Source organism: Aulostomus chinensis, chromosome 18 (assembly GCF_037954235.1).
Source record: "Aulostomus chinensis isolate RoL2024-O1b breed Wild chromosome 18, RoL_Achi_v1.0, whole genome shotgun sequence".
Taxonomy (NCBI): domain Eukaryota; kingdom Metazoa; phylum Chordata; class Actinopteri; order Syngnathiformes; family Aulostomidae; genus Aulostomus; species Aulostomus chinensis.
Window position 1 is genome coordinate 11,905,707 of NC_141337.1, and position 13,654 is coordinate 11,919,360.

The window sequence follows — 13,654 nt, forward strand, 5'->3', positions numbered from 1 at the left end:
CTGCAGCAGCTGTGGATGCTCAGACTGCAGCGGTTGACATTTTGGAGACGATTGCCAAGGACCTTCGTTATAATGCTTCCAGACGTTACGTGTACGTCAACATGCGACCAATCCAGAAAAAGCTTAATCAGTTCTTTGCATCCCAAGCAAAGACCACTGACAGGACATTTGATCCAAATATCTACGAACGCAGCTATTTCACTGATCAACACCAGCTACGGCTGATGGAGGAGCTGAAGGGAATGTTTCAGAAGGAACACTCCCAATTCCTGGTGGGTCTCCCAGAGAGGTCTGTGGTATGTGCTGGTCCCAGGTCTCTCAGACCAGAATCCCCGTTAACCTGGAAGGTCAAGAATCTCGAGGAGACATCTCCTCCAGCCAACTTTGACATCATCCAGGAGGGTTTTGTTGATTTGGTCAAGAAATTGGACCAGCCAGACTTCCAGAGTGAGATCGCCAAGTTCTCCAAAGAACTAACCAGTAATCTGTTGGAGCACGTGCTGTCTGGTGCAACGTTTGCCGGGCCCTTAGTCCCAACAGAACCCGAAGAGCCCAACCAGGTCATGTCAGGAAGCGACCTCAACAATCTTGAAGTCCTGCATGTGATGGCAGCGGACAATGTGAGAAACTTCCTACAGAAGGTGCTCCTCGGGGTGCAGATGGGGCCAATGAAGGTGAATTACGCTGATGAGGCCACTGGTGCTCTGAGTGACATCAGCAAGTTGTTAACGGGGCTGAACAAACCCGAGGACCTGCAAATCACACCAGAGTCAACAGAAGCTTCATCTCATGACCAGAATCAAGAGCAGGTCAGCATTCTGATGCATGCTCTCATCATCAGGCTGGTCAAGCTCCTCCCCCGTAAATACAAGTCCCTGCATCTGAACATTTTCCCCATCATTAAACGTCTGTCTGAAAACCTACCAGGAGAGATCATCTCCCCTCATCTTGATGCTCTCCAAAACACAACCACCTGGACGAATTTATGCAAGACTGTGATGAAGGGCCTTGTGAAGGAGCGTGGTTCTGCTGTTCAGCTCATGGAGGCTGCAGAGAACGGGGACTCTTCTTTTGATGAGGCTGTTTTTGAGCATTTAAAGAGACATCTCAATGCCCTCCAAGATGGTTCTTTACATGGAAAGAAGAACAAGATCCGTCGCTTCTTCTCTTCTGTAAGGCGCGGTTTGGCAAAGCCCTTCAAGAAGTGCTTTCGATGCAACCGAATAAGTGACTCACACTTCCTGGAGTAAGGTGGGCCCTGAGGAGATTTTTATTTTGGGATCATCATCCGGGTGCTGAGTGGCCCTCTGGCTGAGTGGGAGGCCCCCTTGCTTTTTTTTTTTTGGCGTTAATTTGTATGTGTGTGTGTTAGGTGTGTGTGTGTGTGTGTGAGGGGGGGGGGTCACTGGCTGGTCGTGCCTTGTGGCCTTGAGCCCGGCCTGCTCTGTGGTGAGGGGGAGAACAGGGGATGGGTGTAGTGGATTGCATTGGAAGAGTGGGGGGGGGGGGGTGCTCTGTCCAGGGACGGATGGACTGGTTGTTGTCGCGGGATGTGGTTTGCCCTGTCTGGGCGTAGGGTGTGGGTGTGTGTCAGCCTCGCCCCTGGCACACCCCTTATGGGGCTTTGGCCAGATCTTGGGCAAGAAAGGCTCCATGCCCCTGGGCTCAGCTCGTATTGACGGGGGGGGGGGGGGGGGCCCAGGTTCCTCTGTCTCCCCTGTCTCTCTGTGGTCAGCCTCCGGATGGGGGTTTCTGCTCCTATGATTTCTGCGGGTCCAGGCATGGGTTTGGCCTGTGGCTGTGTCCTGGGGTCAGGGTGGCCTGGGGCTTCCTGTGATCTGGGGCTTTCTGGGTGTGCTGGTGGCTTGGTCCTGACCTGCCTGCTATCCACGACCGGGGTTGTTCTGGTCCCACACATCAACTACAGTCAGCTACCCACAGCATCCAATGAAAAACTGTAGCATACACATACACACACATATAAACACGCATACACACACGCAGTGCACAACCGATAGCTAATTACACACTCATGCATTTATTTTAATTTATATTAAACCAAATGGTAATTTTCACTGGAAATTCTGCAACCAATGTTTTTCTTTTTTCTGTTGTTATTGTTTTTTTTTTTTATTGTTGAGCCTCAGTCCGGTAGATTTATCAATGAACCAATACCATTCCCAAGAAAATTAAACACGGATGTAACAAAGGTATGTCGATACAACATTTATTTTAAATAGTTGACACCGTGATTGAAAGCTGCTAGACATGTGACAAAGACGATGCTGTCACTCCACCGGTTTGACACATCATGACAAACAACACCAAACTGGTATATTTTGTTTTGTTTTACAATCACAAAGACTGGTGACATCACAGGAGTTTCCATGGCAGAACAAAGAAACAGAAGAGCAGGTTGGCACAAAATGTCCCACTTAAAGCTGAATCACATCTATTCAACATTCAAGCGAGTTACCCAGGACACTAGAAACATCTCTGGACTTGGTAGTCTTATTCCCCCCCGGCTGGCCAGACGTTGCAGCTGAATGTGTGGTGCTGGCTCCACTTTTTCTTGGTGGTGGTGTAAACACTGTTAACTAAGTAGCCGGGTTGGGTCTTCTGAGGGGAGAAGGTGACTACATCGGTGTAGCTCCCAGAATCCCCTCCAGCCGTGACTAAACAGGCTATGTAGTAGTCCTGCAGCACAGGACTGGAGACCAGACACACCAGGGTCACCTTGTCTCCTCGGCTGATGTCCTCCTCTGGGAGGATGTGGACAGTCACTTTTGGGTCCGTCCCATCTGAAAGAACATTTGGTTTACCAAGCAGGCTTTGACATTTGTAGTCAAATGTTGGTCAAATTATACCCAGAGAGCTACGGGGCCGACGGAAAAAATTGGCCCCCATAGCTCCTTATTTGGTCCCCATCGCTCTCCATTTGGTGCCTATATTGGGGTCCCTTTTTAAAAAAACGTGGCACTTTTTCTCCCGAAATTTTCACCATTTGAAGCTAGTTTCAGAGGATATGTCATTCAATGTAATGAGAGTTTTAAAATGGACCCCAATTAAAACCAGTGTTCCAGTGATTGACCTGTACAGTACAGTCACGATGAAACTGTAGGTTTTCCAACGCAAACTGCTATTCAATCAATCAATTTTTACCGAAAAGGTGTTTACCCTCACCATTGGTGGCACTGCTAACGTTAGCCAAGCTAACGTTTTATTTGTCTGCTCTCTCGTGTCCAGGAGCAGCACTGGTGCCCAGCCCACAGTTGGTGTCGTCAGCTGTGGTAGTACTGGATGCTGTCCATTTCATTTTTTTTGTTTTTTGTGAAGCTAAAGTTTTCAAGGCTTGTTGTTGTCCATTTTGGTCTTTTTTGTGTCATTTGGTCAACTCACTATTGATCGATGTGTGGTTTGACAATAGCTGTATTAAAATATTAAAAAAGTAAAAACTCATGACACACACACACTACGACCAAAACTGTATAATAATCATAATAATCATAATAATAATAATGATAACTGTATTATTAGTAGTAGTATTGTCATTTTTACTATTTAATTATTATTTAATTATTATTATAATTATAATCAAACCCTTTCCAGGTCAGTTAATTTTTCAGTGTAAATATAAAATATTAATTCCGATTAAATATTTTTCATTTCAGCGCTAGGGAACTCTTTAAAACATTAATTTAAAGAAGATTTTTCATTTTAAATGAATATTGTCCAAGGTCACCAACACAAGTACGTTACAATGGAAATGCAAAGTGAATTAAAGTGTTTTCATTTGAAGTTGGACCCAAATCATAATGCATGTATTCAACATGAAAACGATATTATGGATTTTATTTTATTCAAAATCAAGTCCCTCGTGGGCTTCCATACTCTCTGACAGTAATCCAGTCTTGTTTACAGATTCCAAACAACAAAAGCAGTGCTTCTGCTACTTTTACTGCTACCAATACTACGACTGCTACCACCACCACCACCACCACCACAACTAAGTGTATTAATATTATTATGATTAGGGCCTGAGGTACTTCAGGCGAAGACCCTACTATGTTTTTATAATTATAATAATAATATTATTATTATTATTATCATTATTATTATTATTATTGTTGTTGTTGTTATTATTATATTATAATAATTATTATTAGCCTATATACAAAAAAGGAGTTCGTTCCAGGTCAGTTTTCATATGTAAAATTATATTTAAATTGAGGCTGTCAGTTTCAGTGTAAATCTAAAATATTTAAATATTTTCCATTTCAGTGCTGGGGAAATCTTTAAAACGTTAATTTAAAGAAGATTTTTCATTTTTTAATGAATATTGTCCAAGTTCATCAATACAAGTAAGTTACAATGGAAATGCAAAGTTAATTAATGTGTTTGAAGTTGGACCCAAATCATACATGCATGTATTCAACATCCATCCATCCATTGTCTTCCGCTTATTCCTACATTAAGGGTCGTGGGGGGGCTGGATTCCATCCCAGCATCAACGGGCAAGAGGCGGGGTTCACCCTGGACAGGACACATGTCCATCTCAGGGCCAACACATAGAGACAGACAACCATTCACACTCACAGTCACACCTACGGTCAATTTAGAGTATCAATCAGCCTCGTCCCCTCTTGATGTCTTTGGACTGTGGGAGGAAGCTGGAGTACCAGAGAGAACCCACACAGGAACAGGGAGAACATGGAGACTCACATAGAAAGATCCTGTGCCCTATGTATTCAACATAAAAACTATATTATGGATTTTATTTTGTTCAAAATCAAGTCCCTCATGGGCTTCCATACTCTCTGACAGTAATCCAGTCTTGTTTACAGAATCCAGACCTACGCACAAATGTGAACCACTGAGACGAGCTGATACAAACACACTCATTCACTTTTGCTCCCAGTAGTGCAGAACTGGAAATGTGTGTGTAAAGATCTCAAATCAAAGTGTGAGTGGATGAGTGAGTGACCTGGATCAAGAGGACCTGGGATGTTTGGGACGATGTGTTTGAGAGTTTGTAAACTGACGTTTTGGATAGTTTGCTAGCGTTCTGTCTCTGTTAGCTTTAAGCTAAAAATATGTAGCTTGTGACTTCTGGAGTCACCATGAAGAAATGCTGGACAAGGCAAAGTCACTGAAGCCCAAATTCCAGCTTCTGGGTCAAATATTGTTTTCAGACTTTGTTGCACTTTCACACAGGTTGAGCCAAGAACAGATGTTGGTGAAAGTGCTAATAGAATCTGAACTTGGGGTATTTATCCAAATGTTTTTGTGCAACAAGTTTCCACCACTGTCTATGAGTGACAGGGAGGTCTGCAGGGGTTTGTGTCAGGCTCTGTGGCTTCCTGTACCACAGTGGCTCTCTGGCACAGTAATAAACAGCAGAGTCTTCAGTCCCCAGGCTGTTCATCTGCAGATACACCTGGTCCACGTTGTTGTCTCTGGAAACGCTGAAGCGGTTCTTGACCGATGTGGAATAATATTTAGCGCTTCCACTCGGAGCAGAAATGTGGGCGACCCACTCCAGTCCTTTTCCTTCAGCTTGTCTGATCCAGTTGATGTCAGCATCACCGTCTGATATTCCTGCATATGTACACGTCAGTTTGTGGGATTCTCCAGGCTGCTTTACAACTGATCCAGACTCAGTCAGTGTCTGACTGAAAACATCTGAGGAGAAAATCAATTTCATCAATAAAGAGTCACACAAATGGCTGTAAATGAAAAAGAGCAGAGCAGGAATATTCACCAGAAACCACTGAGAGCAGCACAAAGGTTAAACATGGAGCTGAAGCCATGGTGAACCTCCTGAGTCTGGTTGGTGGTGAACTTGTCTGCAGTCTGCAGTCAGATAAATGAAGACGGAGGAGATCAAGATTTGCATCGATCCGTCCTCCAGCTGATGAATTATTCATATTTTGAGGGTTCATTGGTCGTTTGTTGTTCAGTTGTTCTCAGGTTGGAATGTTGGAGGTTGTTGGTTCAGACTCACGAAATAAAGGGAGCAGACTGGATCCTGCATGACTCCAGCTCGTATCAAATAAAAAACATGGTGCAGCGCAGATGTGCACTTTATTATATCAGTTCCTAGCAGAGTGGAAGAGGGAGGATGTGAAACACAGTCATTGATAAATGAACAAATAAGGTGATAGTGATAAACTACAACTGACACTGGATCATTCAATCCCTCTTCATTTGAATACCACCTTGAAAACACTTGAATTAATATTCAGAGTGCTTGGCAGTTGAATTATTCTATGAATAAAATAAAAATAAAAAGTCTGAACTACAAATGTGAAAACTACAAAAACAAAAGGGCAATAAAATTTGAAGTAGCCATATATTTACATATTGCACTGAAGAAAATAATGCAAACCATCCAACTACCATGTAACCAGCATGACGAGTGTGAAATGTAGTGTGAGCTGCAGAACCTTTGACATTCATTTTAGCTGACTGACTGTTTGAGTGAATAAGTCTGAAGAATCAGACCCATGAGGAGGTGCAGGAGAAAACACAGGACCACTTTACCAGCACCAGAGGTGTTCGTGGTTGTAGTAGATCAGGGAGTAGTTTTTGAATGGCGCTCCAGTTACTCTGTCTCACAGTGTTTCTTCTGGCACAGTAATACACAGCTGTGTCCTCAGGCTGTAAATTCTGCCCTGTTAACGTCACTGTTCCTGCTGAAGTGTCTCTGCTGTAGCTGAACTTGTTCTTTAAAGCCTGGTTTTGGTTAAAGCTGCCTCCTCCCCACATGTGAGAGATCCAATCCATCGGTTTTCCTTCACACTGCCTGATCCAAGCAGTAGCATAGCTGTTATCAGTGAGAGAATAACCAGAGACCCGGCAGGTGATGGTCAAAGACTGTCCAGGCTGCACAACCAGTGATTGTGGCTGGATGAGATCAAGACCGTCCACACCTGTGGAAACACAAGTCACCATGACTTCTGTCATTCATCAGACTGCTGACGGTGTCTAAGAGAGGGAAGCCACTGAAAGCTACTCACAGGATCCAGCTGCTAGCAGCAGCAGCAGCAGCAGCATCCCAGCTACAGAGAACATGTTGATGGTGAACTGACGTGAATGTTTAGAATCAAGAATCTACTGGATCTCATTTCTCCAGTTCATGTTTGGTCCAGAGCTTTCATAGAGACATTTGCTCCTCAGTATTAAACTGGTCTAAACTGGTGTGAGGGCTCCTCCTCTGGTGGCTTCATGTTCCAAGTGTTCAGCCTCTGAGGGGTTTTTGTTCAGGTCTGCTGATGCTTTGTGTTGTTGTGGGTCTCTGGCACAGTAATACACAGCAGAGTCTTCAGGCTGCATGTTCTCTCCATTTAGAGTCACTGTCTTGCTGGAAGAGTCCAAGTCCATACTGAACTTGTTCTTCAGTGAATCTTTGAAGAACTCATAATAATTAGATTTACTTCCAATCCACTCCAGTCCTTTCCCTGCAGGCTGTCTGATCCAAGCTGTGTAGTAGTCACTGAAAGAATAGGAGACCTGGCAGGTGATGGTCAGACGTTGACCTGGCTGCACAGTCACAGAGGCTGGCTGGTCCAACTGTTGACACTTGACACCTGTGGAGGAAAACATGTTGAATCAGTGGACTAAGAGTCAGTGAGCTGGAATCCTACTGTCAGTGTCTCTGCCTCACTGAGACTCACAGGATCCAGCAGCCAGCAGCAGCAGCAGAGCGACACACAACATGGTTGCTCCTGAAGGTGGAACTCCTCTTCCTCTCCTGCAACTGACATCAACATGTTTTTATAGCAGATGAGGAGGAAGTTCTCTTTGCATAGGGAAGGATTCTGAGGACTCATAAGAGCAGGATCCTGCAGAAGCAGTGAGACCACAAACTGGCCAGCTGCACCAGCAACATAGAAGCAGAGCAGCACAACAGCACTGCCAGGAATTCTGCTGCTAGGAAGCCAAACATTATGAATGCATATTATCGCATCCCATATTATTGGATGCTGGGAGCCCGAAGGCGCCGAAGAAAAAGATGAGTTAGTAACACATACAGTATGAATATGATTTGTAGCTTAAAATACAGAAAAAAACATATCAGTGCATTTAAGACTTTTGGAGACATGAAAACCATCCACCAAAAATGAGTGTTGTTATGATGAAGGCAAGCTACTCTCGTGACAGTGAGTTATCTTCATGTTTCCATGTTGAACTGATGACATGTTTATCATCACCTTCCAAACAGAAACCAGGAAATGTTACTGATTCAAGACAATAATCAAGAGTGACCCAAACAAGGCGGCTGCATCAACCAATAACATGGCTCCACTCTCCACAGTAGAATAAATGTGGCATCAGGATGTATGACCTCCCATTTTGATCAGTGGCCTTTGTTAACAAAATTGACTCATTCATGAATTTCAACTTACTCTGAATATTTGTTGATATTCTTGCTTCATTTTTATTTCACTGACATTGTTTTATGCATTCAGAAATGATGACTATAATCAATATTGCACTGAATGGCAGTCCAGAGTTGTCGCTCCAGAAACCTCAATGTAGTCTGGTGCACAGCCATGCTGAGCACCTTATGAGCAAATAAAATAATTCAAACCATCCAACTACCATGTAACCAGCATGACGAGTGTGAAATGTAGTGTGAGCTGCAGAACCTTTGACATTCATTTTAGCTGACTGACTGTTTGAGTGAATAAGACTGAAGAATCAGACCCATGAGGAGGTGCAGGAGAAAACACAGGACCACTTTACCAGCACCAGAGGTGTTCGTGGTTGTAGTAGATCAGGGAGTAGTTTTTGAATGGCGCTCCAGTTACTCTGTCTCACAGTGTTTCTTCTGGCACAGTAATACACAGCTGTGTCCTCAGGCTGTAAATTCTGCCCTGTTAACGTCACTGTTCCTGCTGAAGTGTCTCTGCTGTAGCTGAACTTGTTCTTTAAAGCCTGGTTTTGGTAAAAGTCGCCTCCTCCCCACATGTGAGAGATCCAATCCATCGGTTTTCCTTCACACTGCCTGATCCAAGCAGTAGCATAGCTGTTATCAGTGAGAGAATAACCAGAGACCCGGCAGGTGATGGTCAAAGACTGTCCAGGCTGCACAACCAGTGATTGTGGCTGGATGAGATCAAGACCGTCCACACCTGTGGAAACACAAGTCACCATGACTTCTGTCATTCATCAGACTGCTGACGGTGTCTAAGAGAGGGAAGCCACTGAAAGCTACTCACAGGATCCCAGCTACAGAGAACATGTTGATGGTGAACTGACGTGAATGTTTAGAATCAAGAATCTACTGGATCTCATTTCTCCAGTTCATGTTTGGTCCAGAGCTTTCAAAGAGAGATTTGCTCCTCAGTATTAAACTGGTCTAAACTGGTTTGAGGGCTCCTCCTCTGGTGGCTTCATGTTCCAAGTGTTCAGCCTCTGAGGGGTTTTTGTTCAGGTCTGCTGATGCTTTGTGTTGTTGTGGGTCTCTGGCACAGTAATACACAGCAGAGTCTTCAGGCTGCATGTTCTCTCCATTTAGAGTCACTGTCTTGCTGGAAGAGTCCAAGTCCATACTGAACTTGTTCTTCAGTGAATCTTTGAAGAACTCATAATAATTAGATTTACTTCCAATCCACTCCAGTCCTTTCCCTGCAGGCTGTCTGATCCAAGCTGTGTAGTAGTCACTGAAAGAATAGGAGACCTGGCAGGTGATGGTCAGACGTTGACCTGGCTGCACAGTCACAGAGGCTGGCTGGTCCAACTGTTGACACTTGACACCTGTGGAGGAAAACATGTTGAATCAGTGGACTAAGAGTCAGTGAGCTGGAATCCTACTGTCAGTGTCTCTGCCTCACTGAGACTCACAGGATCCAGCAGCCAGCAGCAGCAGCAGAGCGACACACAACATGGTTGCTCCTGAAGGTGGAACTCCTCTTCCTCTCCTGCAACTGACATCAACATGTTTTTATAGCAGATGAGGAGGAAGTTCTCTTTGCATAGGGAAGGATTCTGAGGGCTCATAAGAGCAGGATCCTGCAGAAGCAGTGAGACCACAAACTGGCCAGCTGCACCAGCAACAGAGAAGCAGAGCAGCACAACAGCACTGCTATGAATTCTGCTGCTAGGAAGCCAAACATTATGAATGCATATTATCGCATCCCATATTATTGGATGCTGGGAGCCCGAAGGCGCCGAAGAAAAAGATGAGTTAGTAACACATACAGTATGAATATGATTTAAACATAACACATATAAGGAGGACAGAGAGAAAAGAGAGGAGGAGGAGAGAGAAGCCCAGTGCACCATGGGAGATCCCCCAGCAGCCTAAGCCTATAGCAGCATATCTAAGAGCCAGTCTGAGCAGTCCTAACTGTAAGCCTGATCAAAAAGGAAGGTCTAAAGTCTGCTCTAAAAGGTAGAGAGGGTGTCTGCATCCCAGACTGAAACTTGGAGACGGTTCCAAAGGAAGAGAGCCTGATAGCTGAAGGCTCTGACTCCCATTCTACTTTTAGAAACTCTGGGAACCACAAGTAACCCTGCATCCTGGGAGCCAAGGATTCTAGCTGGGTAATAGGGGACTATGAGCTCTGTCAGGTATGAAGGAGCCTGACTGTTGAGGACTTTGTATGTTAGAAGAAGAATTTTGAATTCTATTCTGAATTTGACAGGAAGGCAATGCAGAGAAGATAGCACAGGAGAGACATGGTCTTTTTCTCGTCAGCACGCGAGCAGCAGCGTTCTGGACCAGCTGGAGAGTCTTTCGGGACCTACTGGTGCAGCCTGATAGGAGGGAATTGCAGGAATCCAGCCTGGAAGTGACAAAGGCATGGACTAGTTTTTCTGCATCTTTTTGAGACAGGATGTGTCTGGTCTTAGCAATGTTATGTAAATGAAAGAAAACAGTCTTCAAAATTTGCTTAATGTGGGAGTTAAAGGACAGAGAACTCTGGGATCCTTATGGTCATCCTGGGGGCCAGGTTGATGCCATCCAGGGTACCTGTCTCATTAGATAGGGTGGCTCTATCATGTTTTGGGCTCAGCACACTAACTTCAGTTTTATCTGAGTTTAATAAAAGGAAATTATGGGTCATCCAAATTTGCATCTCCTTTAGACAGGCCTCCAGTTTAGTCAGCTGATTTGTTTCATGTGAATATATTGATAAGTACAGTTGCGTATCGCCTGCATAGCAGTGAAAATTAATCAAGTGTTTCCTAATAATGTGACCTAGAGGAAGTAGGTATAGGATGAAGAGGACTGGTCCAAGCACAGACCCTTGTGGAACACCATAAGTGACTGCAGTGGTTTCAGAGGGGTTATCATTAGTTCGTACGAACTGAGATCGATCGAGTTAATATGACCTAAACCAGTTTAGTGCAGTTCCTTTAATGCCAATAACATGTTCCAGTCTCTGTAGAAGGATATGGTGGTCAATGGTATCAAAAGTTCCACTGAGATCTAATAGGACCAGCACAGAGACCAGTCCCTCATCTGATGCTAGTGGGAGGGTTAGTCACAAAGCTGTTTAGCAACTGCTTTCTCCAGAATTTTGGAGAGAAATGGAAGATTTGATATTGGTCTGTAGTTGGCCAAAACGTCTGGACCCAGGGTTTGATTTTTTGAGAAGGGGTCTAATTACTGGCACTTTAAAGGACTGTGGGATGTAACCAGATAACAGCAACACATTTATCATGTCCAAGAGAGGTGCCAATGAGGGGTAGAGAGTCCTTAAGCAGCTTAGTTGGGATGGGATCTAGAAGACAGGTGGAGGTTTAGAGGAGGAAATTATTGTACTGAGCTCATGAAGGCTGATTGGAGAAAAAATCAAAGTGTATGTCTGGTTCTACAGCTGCCTCGAGGGCTCCTGAGTTTAAAGGTGCCATGTTGTCAGCTGATGGCAGGAGATGAATTTTCTCTCTAATATGGAGAATTTTGTCATTAAAGAAGTCCATGAAGTCTTTGCTACCCAGGGAAATAGGAATGCTTCTATCAATAGAGCTGAGGCTCTCTGTCAGTCTGGCTACAGTACTGAAGAGGAACCTGGGGTTGTTCTTCTGCTCCTCGATTAGTGCTGAGCAGTAGGCTGCTCTAGCTTTTCGAAAAGCTTTCTTATAGATTTTAAGGCTGTCTTGCGAGATTATATGTGAGTTCAAATTAATTCAATTCAATAAATGTTTATTCTGGTTTATCTTCAAATGAAAGCACACAAAACAGAGACACACTGAAGGGTGTGAGAAATAGCAGAGATCAGAACAACAGCAGGTGCATCTGAGCCTATCCAGCCAAAACTAGGGGACTCATCTGGTTCTACTGTGCCAGACATGCAGAGACCTGAGTCAACAATTCAACCAGCAGGGGGCAGCAAGAACCCCAAATCTGTTCTAACATCATGCAATCATGGGGTCACCATTTTACGTACATATTGACAGAGAGAGAGAGAAACAAAACATCCTTCAAGCACCAGTGTTCATATTAAACACAGACTGAGATAAAACAAAAGGAGTTTACAATGAAATTTCAGGCTCCAAAAGTGGAAATGAATGCAAAAATCTAATAGCCAAGAATGTAACTTCTAATTAATTCAATTCAATAAATGTTTATTCTGGTTTATCTTAAAATGAAAGCACACAAAGGAGAGACACAAGCAGATTTAAGGAGAGCCTGACAACCAGAGTGAACAAGTTGTTAAACTTCTTCCATTCCATGCAAGGACCAGCTTAGCCAACAAAGAAGTTTAGTCATTTGAAGACACAAACAGAGACACACACACGTCCCCCTAAATATGAACACATTTTGTCTTTGCGTAAGAGCTCTATTCATCTCTGTGAATGATGTGCGTATAAATATACAAACACACACACAGCAGGTGAAATAAGTATTGAACACATCCCCCAGTTTTCTGAGTAAACACATCCCTAAAGGTGCTATTGACATGAAGGTATCACCAGATGTCAGTCACGAATCATGCAACCCACAAATGCAGAGACATCTAACCTTAGATGTCCATAAATTCAATTAGGTGTCATAAGTGGAATGACACAGGGGGGAACACATGAAGAAATGGAGGCACAGGAAGCCAAGACACCGGCTGACATCTATCAGTAATTAGAGAGCAATCCTGCTCCTTATTACTGCAAATTAATATCAGCTGGTTCAGTTCCAACTGACAGCCTATAAATATATGTCTCATCACCAAGATACTATAATACAATATACAACTATAAATGAACTTCTTGGCATATCACAGGTAGATGTATAGTACATACACTCTGATTTTCATCACAGTAATCTTTCTGATGTCTGCCCTATGAACCTTAAATACCTCATCAATTATCACTTTCTTTCTTTCTTATATCAGTCAGTATGGAACTCACTGCATTAGTCAACCTCCAGGAAAAGCTCTGGAATGGATGGTGGTTTTTGGAGCAATGGCACTAAATTAGTTCATCCAACCAGTCTGAAGGGTGTGAGAAATAGCAGAGATCAGAACAACAGCAGGTGCATCTGAGCCTGTCCAGCCAAAACCAGGGGACTCATCTAGTTCTACTGTGCCAGACATGCAGAGACCGGAGTCAACAATCCAACCAGCAGGGGGCAGCAAGAACCCTAAATCTGTTCCAAGATCATGCAATCATGGGGTCACCATTTTACGTACATATTGACAGAGAGAGA